The 8776-nt window shown below is 42.3% G+C and overlaps 1 long non-coding RNA gene across 1 annotated transcript; it reads right to left on the bottom strand.

Annotated features, from left to right (window-relative positions):
• Positions 1-1028: 1028 nt before the first annotated feature.
• Positions 1029-8453, bottom strand: LOC142803479 (uncharacterized). The gene is made up of 2 exons (XR_012894137.1): positions 8377-8453; positions 1029-1194 (listed from the first exon to the last, which is right to left on the bottom strand). It is a non-coding gene; the product is annotated as an uncharacterized LOC142803479 (long non-coding RNA).
• Between the last annotated feature and the right edge of the window lie 323 nt (positions 8454-8776).

Genomic DNA, 8776 nt, shown 5'->3' with positions numbered 1-8776 from the left:
TTCCCCACTGATAATAATGATGATGACAAGGTATGCGCGAAGGCTATTATAATTTTGCTTACGTCTCCTACAGTTCAATTACGTCAGCAACAATTCGGCAAATTAGCATCGTCACGCATTAGATATTTCCTTCTTTCAACAGAAAGAATATTTAGATCATGAAATTTGTTTCACTATTCTAAGTTTGAGGCGAAATTCCTAAAATTTTACTTTTCTTGGTTCGTGTGCGCTTTAAGGCAAATGGTTGAATAAACAAAAAGAAGATGAGTGCGCCTTCGGCCCGTGAGAGTGTAAACTACCCATGTGATTCTTTTACTTCTTCTCTGAGGCACTCGAGTGAGTAAAGAATGAAAATTCAGTGAGTGCGTGAGATTCAGCCGCACATAAGGAGATTCTGCAACAGTAGATCAACAGAAAGTCCACGTAGTGTTTCGTTCCCTGATTCACTTTCATTGATTTGTTTATTAATAATGTCAGGCCTTTCTGACGGGCTATTAGATGAGTGAAAGCAAATAGTAATAAACAGAACTTTGCATAAGAGAAACATAATAAAAAGAACCTTCAATACTGAAACACATAATTTCATTGCACATATCAAATTACATATAACAAGTTTATTACAATTGCATGGCATGAAGTGGAAACAGAGGAGATGGTGAAATATAAGAAAATATGCCTTGCTGCTGAAACAAAAATATCACAGCACATATAAAAACACATAATTGACATCACAGTCTAAGTACATATTACATAACTAACCCATGACATCACAATCTTGGCGCATGGTATCAAAGCACACCATGGAATTCACTTCATTTAAAAACTCAGTAAATGATTTAATTTTTACAACCGAATCTGGTAACGAATTTTACTGCTTAGTCATCCTAGGAGAAAACGTCTATTTCAAATAGTCATAATGAACTCTCTGAAAATATGAATCATCACAGTTTAAAGAAGTGATAAGCATACATCTCCCCATTTTTTGCGCATGGCAGTGACAGAAAGCTTTTTGTGAGAGTTAGCCATAATTGACAGCTTCATAATGAGATTTATATACTGAGGAAAATAAGAATCTTCGAGAAGGTCAGCAGATCCACCAACATCAATAAAGGCTGCCATAACCACGAAAGACAAAACGGCGCCGTATGCCAACGTAGCCACCAACGCCAGCTGCGACACTTGGAAGGGCCAAATCTGCGATAGACAATGATTTATCCAACATTAGCGTTTTTGTGTTTAGAGACATGTGATAGTATAAATATGTCTTTCTAAACATACCATGCATGCTTGATACCTTGTCGTTCGTTTTCGTATGTGGTGGACGTGTGCTTATCGATTCCCGAAATCATTAGGAGGAAACACATGTCAGCGCTAGCCCTGAAGCAGTTGATTAGGCGTCTGTTAGACAAAACCTAAACTTTGACCGCATGCATGTTTAAACCGATGGCTCCACACACCGCCGTGTTGGTCTAGTGGTTAAGTAACTCTGCTGCTGACCCGCAGGTCGCGGAATCGAATCCTGGCTTCGACGGCTGGATTTTCGATAGAGGTGAAAATGCTGTACGCCCGTGTGCTCCGATTTGGGGTGTACCCCATGTGGTCGAAATTTCTGAAGCCCTCCACCACGGCATCTCTCATACTCATATAGTGGTTTCGGGATGCTAAACCCCACGTGTAACTTCAACCAACTGATGGCTTTACTAATTCCAACAGCTCTAGAGGAGTAGTGGTTGCTTCATCTGGTAACGTATTGCTACAAGTTTTCTCACACTAGGAACTCGACAGCAGCGAAACTCTCAAAACTTCACGGTGCGTCAAGTACATTCTTCAGCAGCCACGTACTTAATCATTGGGCCTTCTTTCGCGACTTGACGTCAGCCTTACAAACATTATGGTTTGCTTCATGGCATGGATTACACAGACAATCAGTGTATGAGATAAGACCAGACTACTACCAAGCATTCGTGTAAGAACATGATATTGTATTTCACTGATTGCCAAGTCATTGCACAATTGTCGGCAATGACGACGTCGATGACGCAGCTCCACCATATCCTACGGACGCCCATGCCACTCTTGAGAATGAACGCAGTGTGACTGCAATCACTTGCTTGCCGTATCACACTTCAACAATGGTATACGCAGGTTCCGACAACGCACACCTGTATTTGATCGACCCAAATTTGCACCTACGTTTTCCATCCGGTCTGTCACGATGCGATGAAACTTTGCTGTGTCGCCTGGGTCGCATGTGGTTGGCAGTTGCATTTACGAATGTGAATTCGTCTCTCATTGGAATGGCCAGCAGCGCGGCATGCAACATTTGCGCCTGCGAGGAGACGCTTGAGCACATTATATGCCTCTGCCCATCATACCAGACTCAGCAACGTGGTATGGAAGCCAAGCTCTGTCATCTTGATTCAAGACCACTTACAAAAAAGAAGATCCTGAGATCTCAGCCGACGGCCTCGCATACGCGCAAGGCCACGAAAGCTCTCTTGTGCTTCTCGAGGACCACTGGACATCACGATCGCTTGTGAACGAACATCAAGAGACTGTGTTGTGTAGTCCCAAGCTGACTATTTATCCTTATCTTCCGTACTCTTCTCTCTTACTCTATATCTCTTTCCTTTCTAGTATTCCCTCTCCCTTCTCCCCCAAGTATAGGGTAGTAAACCCAGTCAAAGCTTGGTTAACCTCTCTGCGTTTCCTCCCTCTTTTTACTCTTTCTTCCTTGCAACACGATAATGAATAAATATGTGAAAATGAATGTTAACTCATTTCAAATATAGTTCAAGCATTTTTCAATTTTTCTAAAGTACTGAGCCCTCAGCATACACTAGCGTTCAAAAGTTAGCGTCTGATAGGAAGAGGTGAAACCGCAGTTTCAAAGTGGAACTTTCACTAAAAAACCTGCACGAAAATTTAATGCAGCCAAATCAATCAACAAACCTGTAGAGTTGGGTGCAATGAACACCGACTACATTAAATTTTAAAGTTTGCAGGTAACGACTTTGCAACTTTATAATTTATATTCGCTAAGAAGAAATAGCATGTTGAAACATTTTTAAGGGTGCGTATTTTACACGAGCTCTTTCAAAATATTCTGCAACCAATAAACAAAAAATGTGGTGATTTCTTAGGTTAAACCATCAAGTGCATTTTACGAGTCACGCAAGGCGACCGTTTGACGGAGTTGACAACATATATGAGGCAAAAATTACTATCATCATTATCATTACATTTATAACCAGACACCATATCATCGCAGACGCTTGTCTTGACTAAGCGACATGTAGGGCGAAACCCGCCGTGACTTCCTCAAATCTGATTAGGATAATGATGGCTTCCACTTCGTGTTTGACGAATAGAAAAGGTCGATTGACAAGGCTGGATAATAAAATATAACTTGCATCAAGGTAGACAAAGGCATATAGATCTACCTGGTTATAGATACACCGAACCACTATACATAGTCTTTGAAGTTTACGAGAAGGTATTTGATTCAGTACGGGTATCAACAGTCATGGAGACACTGATATCAGGGCGTCGAAGAAGCATGTATAAACATCCTGGAAAAAATCTACAGCATATTAACTACCACTAAAGTGCTACATGAAGAAAGTGGCAGAATACCAATAAAGAAGGGTGTAAGATATGGGGATAAAACCTCCCCAATGCTATTTACCGCATGCTTACAGGATGATTCGGAAGCCTAGAAAGAGACGAGTTAGAGATACGAGTTCATGAAGAGTATCTTAGTACTCTGCCCTAAGCCGATGACAATTCTGAGTAATTGTGAAATGAATATCAAATAATGATTACTGAATAAGACAAAGAGAGCAGAAAGGTAGGTCCTAAAATTAATCTGTAGAAAACGGAAGTAATGTTCAACAACCCCGGAAGAAAAGAGTGCTTCGAGATAGGTAGCAGTGCACTTGAAGTTGTGAAGGAGTATGTCTACTTAGGACAGGCAGTAACCATGGAGCCGAACCACGGGGTTGAAGTTGCTAGAAGAATAACAATAAAGTGGAGCACATTCGGCTAGCGTTCTCAAATCATAAATGGTAGATTGCCACTATCATTCTAGAGGAAGGTATATAACAACTGCATTTTGCCGGTACTTACCCACGGGGCAGAAACCTGGAGGCTTACAAGGAGGGCTCAGCTTAAAATTGAGAAAGACACAGCGAGTGATGGAAAGCAAACTGATAGCTCTAACCTTAAGAGACAAAAAGAGAGTAGAGTGTATCGAGGAACAAACGGGTATCGAGGACATCATAGTCGAAATCAAGAAGTAGAAATGGTCAAGGGCAAGGCACATGCATAGCGTGACACAAGATAATCGTTGGTCATTAAGAGTCACAAACTGGAAACCAAGGCAAGGCAAGCGGGTGAAAGGGAGACATAAAGTAAAGTGGGCAGATGAGATTAGGAATTTCGCTGGTGTATATTGGCACCAGCAAGCACAGGACGGAGTTGAATGGCGAAACATGCGAGAGGCCATTGTCCTGCAGTGGGCATAGTCAGGCTGATGATGACGAATAATAATATTGATAAATACTGGAAAATACAAGGACATGATTAGGACTGACGATTACGAACATCAGCTTATGAGACGTGGTAGGACAGATTAACTGAATAATGATTGGAATAATATGAGAAATAGCCACTAAAAATGAAGTCCACACGCAGAGGCTTTTGTCATCAAAGTATCTTTGAAAATGATAAGGGATACCAAGACGTTTTTGCCTGCAGTTGATAAGAGCTGATAAACCTTAGCTTTCCTTTCTGTTAATTTTTATGTGGTTAAATAAGACAGATGATTCGTTGACTCATTAATGCAGCCAGTACTATTCTGGAGTGTAATCTTGTGTGTGTCTACTTCCTGCTGTTTTTGACTATGGTACGTACTCACTTGCTCGCATTCGCGATCATAAACGAGGTTTATTGTAGATTGCAAAAGAAAAATAGACAATCGTTACATCAAAGAATAAGAAAAGTAAAATGTAGTAAAGAACTTATATTGAACCAATCCTCCATGCGCATCCATAATAATCAAGTATGTTGCATACAGTGCCATAAATGTCTCGCTGGCACAGTGTACAGCTTAATTGAGTGATTTCTATTGCCTCAGATAGCAAGAAGCTGCCGTCCAAATTTCGCTAAAGTACTCGGCTGCTGACCCGCCGGTCGTGGGATCGAATTTCGGCTGCGGCGGCTGCATTTCCGATCAAGGCGGAAATGTTGTAGCCCCGTGTGCTCAGATTTGGGTGCGCGTTAAAAAACCCCAGGTGGTCGAAATATCCGCAACCCTCCACTACGGCGTCTCTCATAATCATATGGTGGTTTTGGGACGTTAAACCCCGCGTATATATCTGTCTGCCATCCAGATTACGACTAATTTTTATCTGCGATATTATTAACATAACACTAACAGTTCATAATAATTGCTGGGGTTTATCCTGCAAAGACAACCACATGATTACAAAAGACGCTGTATTAGAGGTGTGCGTATTAAAATTATACACACAGGGGTTTTTTAATATGCACCTAAATCTGCGCACGTGGGCATTCCTCAATACTTCTGTCCCATCGAAATGCGGCCACCTTGGCCGGAAATCAAACCGGTGCCCTCGAACTTAACAACGTCTTAGCATTTCAAATGTAAGCATGATATACTACCTAATATCATAGCCTAATATGCTAACAAGCAATGTATGTCATGTAAACGCACTCTACTTCTCGTTCATTCATCACGGTAAACTAATTCTTGTAAGTAGCGTATTTTCGAAGAATGTGACATTTTTATTGTCCTGTTTATTTTCTATATTTCTTCAAGCGTTGAAAATTCGTTGCAGGTGGATTCGAGTTTGATTACGTCACCAACAGTAGCCAGTGCACACTAGGGAGAATCATGCGACGAAAGTAGGCGGTATGCTGTCCTGACAGTTCGTTCAACGTGATTCGCGCCACTGGTAACAATGAAACTGCTGACATACTGAAGTGTTCGTTGTAATGCTTTAGTAAACTTAATGTAGCAAAGCGGCTTGTGCCCAACGCTCATAGGTTTTACTCATGCATGATGAGGCCAGAATACTTCTTATGCATTTGACATGCATGAGACATGCCGTTCTAAATATGGTACAAAAACTGATGCATATGACATATTTGAACAAATGTTAGCTGCATACCTTCTATTATTCCAGGAATACCTATCTTGTTTCTTCTCTTTATTTCCACCCGAGTTAGCATTTGCACTTCAGCTGGGGTCTTAGATGTCTGTACAACGCTTTTATTACTATATAGCCGATTCATCTTGTATATGTATTACAAATATGTATAGTACATTTAGTATTGTGTAAATATTACTTTTCTCATGAAATGGCATCTGTTGTTTGAGTGATGCACTCTTGTCTAGAGACGGGTGTGACACTCAGTCAGAAAACTGTGCCTTTTGTCGCTCCTAGACAAGACAAATGTGCATTTTTATTGATATGTAGCGGAAATAAATAAAAAGAAAAGGACACCTTATCTCGGCCATGCATCGAAGGCTTAGATAGAGGCGAGGCTTCTACACAGACGTGTTACTCCCGTAGCTAATAGCTTGCATCAGATTTTATTTCCACTTTTCGTTTTGTTTCCTAGCAACATTAACTGTGTATAGAAGCTTATGCGTACAATACGTGTGTGACAGAGAGACACTTCAATAGTTTGGCGCACAAAAGAGAGACCGACGCGCAGCATGGGTACCATGTTTACTTTGCAAAACGTCATTGCCTATAACTTGGTGTTGTCAAAAAAATGAATTCGTGTAAGGTGAAGCATAAATTTGTTTTATTTACTACGTCCAGTAGCTGCGCTGGTTTCATAATCAACAAAGCAGTATTTAGTAAACTAAATCAGTAATAATTTCATCAATAAATATATGCATACTCTCTTCCCTCACTAACAGGTTTCCGTTTGATGTTCTGTCACTTTTACAGCTCTTCCAAGGAAGGCTGCCCTCGGGTTTTCTTTCTATAGTAAAATGTCATCAAATATTTTTAGCATATTGCCATCTGCAGCTTCACGCGTGGCCGCGTCTCGTGGCAGGTGGCCCGGATACTTCAATCAAGTTATGACATCAAGGATGGCAGCGAGCTTCGAGGAGTGATGGCCTCGACGTCGTTTTCCTCGCATTTCTAAACTGAAAATGCGATGGTCTTGCTCCTGTGGGCCCTGGCTCACACCAGCGTCCCGCTCGCATGCCACGAGGCGGCACACACCGCGACACGAGGTCTCACTCACCAAGCCGCGGCGAATTCGGTGGCTGCCTCCACCTCCGAGAGCAGAACCACGACAAAATTATTAACACACATTAACAACAACACCTGGAATGGTCGTGGGGTGATCACCTGACCACATTTAACGACACTACACAACATTAGAGTCTAAACAGACGCTAATACCCACCACCAAACAACAAATAAACTAAAGACTGGCCGTAACTCTGAGAATACTGAAAAAAAATATCTACCCCTCCCTGGTGATGCTAAGACTGTGTTATCCAAGCCTATATCCGACGGATGCGTGTAAAGCGTGTGGGGAAAGGACCAAATGCAACACATGCTTTGGGAGCGTGCCGGAAAGGCTAAATGTCGCTTTCGCCACTAACTTCGCGACGCATATTAGGGAGGGACGAACTCAGAGGTGAGTTGCTGCTACCGCAGCCCGAGGGCAGGGGCCGGCCGCTGCCCTGGCTGATGTCACTGCTGCAGATTGGCTGCGTCAGTGCTGCTGCCGCTGGGAGATAGCACTCATCACAGATGGCTGACCAGCTTTGGGCCGTCCGGCAAGCCGAAGATGCCGTTCCGGTCGAAGGAATCCAAGCGCTCATCTCAGGCACCACCATCATCACCGAGGGGGGGGGGGGTAGAAGGGACAGGAGTTAATTCGCTCTTCCCGCCACCTCGCCCGAAGAAAACTGCTGGACTTTTAATAATGTTTATTCATTCAGATTGGATGAGCAGAATGGGCAGCTAACTTGGAACTTTTATGAAAACTGCTGCTTGGGCATGTTTTGGTTCAATCTGTCATTATTTGAACATTTATTGCACCATCATACCACCGGAGCATTTTGGATAGCTGCACCACACAAATTCTATATTTAATTTACTGTGTTGGAAAACCGAATCAAAATGACGCCCCACCAGCATTCTTAGACGCTGAAGACCCCGAAGATTGTAGATATTCTACACAACAATAATCTGCCTCCGGGAAGACATGATGCACTAGGTACAAAAGACCAGTGTTATTTACCGAGCCACGAACTAAAGGTTCCTCCCACGCTTTCTATCTCCATGCAAATATTATAAAAAGAGATGATATACTTACTGATAGTTTCAAGAGATCTAGCAGATAAATGAGATCTAGAAGCTCTAGGAGGCCAAGACAAACTTGTGCTGCGTTCAGAGCTCGGACTAGCTCTAGGCTCAGGCTTTGACACAACACGAGCTGGATGTTCAACTTCTGCACTGGCACACAACGTGCCTTTATCTAGCATGGCTGATAAAATAACAGCGCATGTAGCCACTGTGAGAATAACACGCAAGCTTGATACGTTAGCCATCCTTAATGCTCTCTAAAGTTGCTTTTTATGGTTAACTGTTACGTGGTCTCATATACATCTTGGAGCAGTTTATACACGAACAAAATGGACGTTAAGTGTTGATTGTGCTTGCGCCGCGATCACACTTTTCAGGCGTGTATTTGTGCGTGAAGATGAGGCACGATC

The sequence above is a fragment of the Rhipicephalus microplus genome, chromosome 3, assembly GCF_043290135.1.
Source record: "Rhipicephalus microplus isolate Deutch F79 chromosome 3, USDA_Rmic, whole genome shotgun sequence".
Taxonomy (NCBI): domain Eukaryota; kingdom Metazoa; phylum Arthropoda; class Arachnida; order Ixodida; family Ixodidae; genus Rhipicephalus; species Rhipicephalus microplus.
This window is presented reverse-complemented; position numbering and strand designations above follow the sequence as displayed.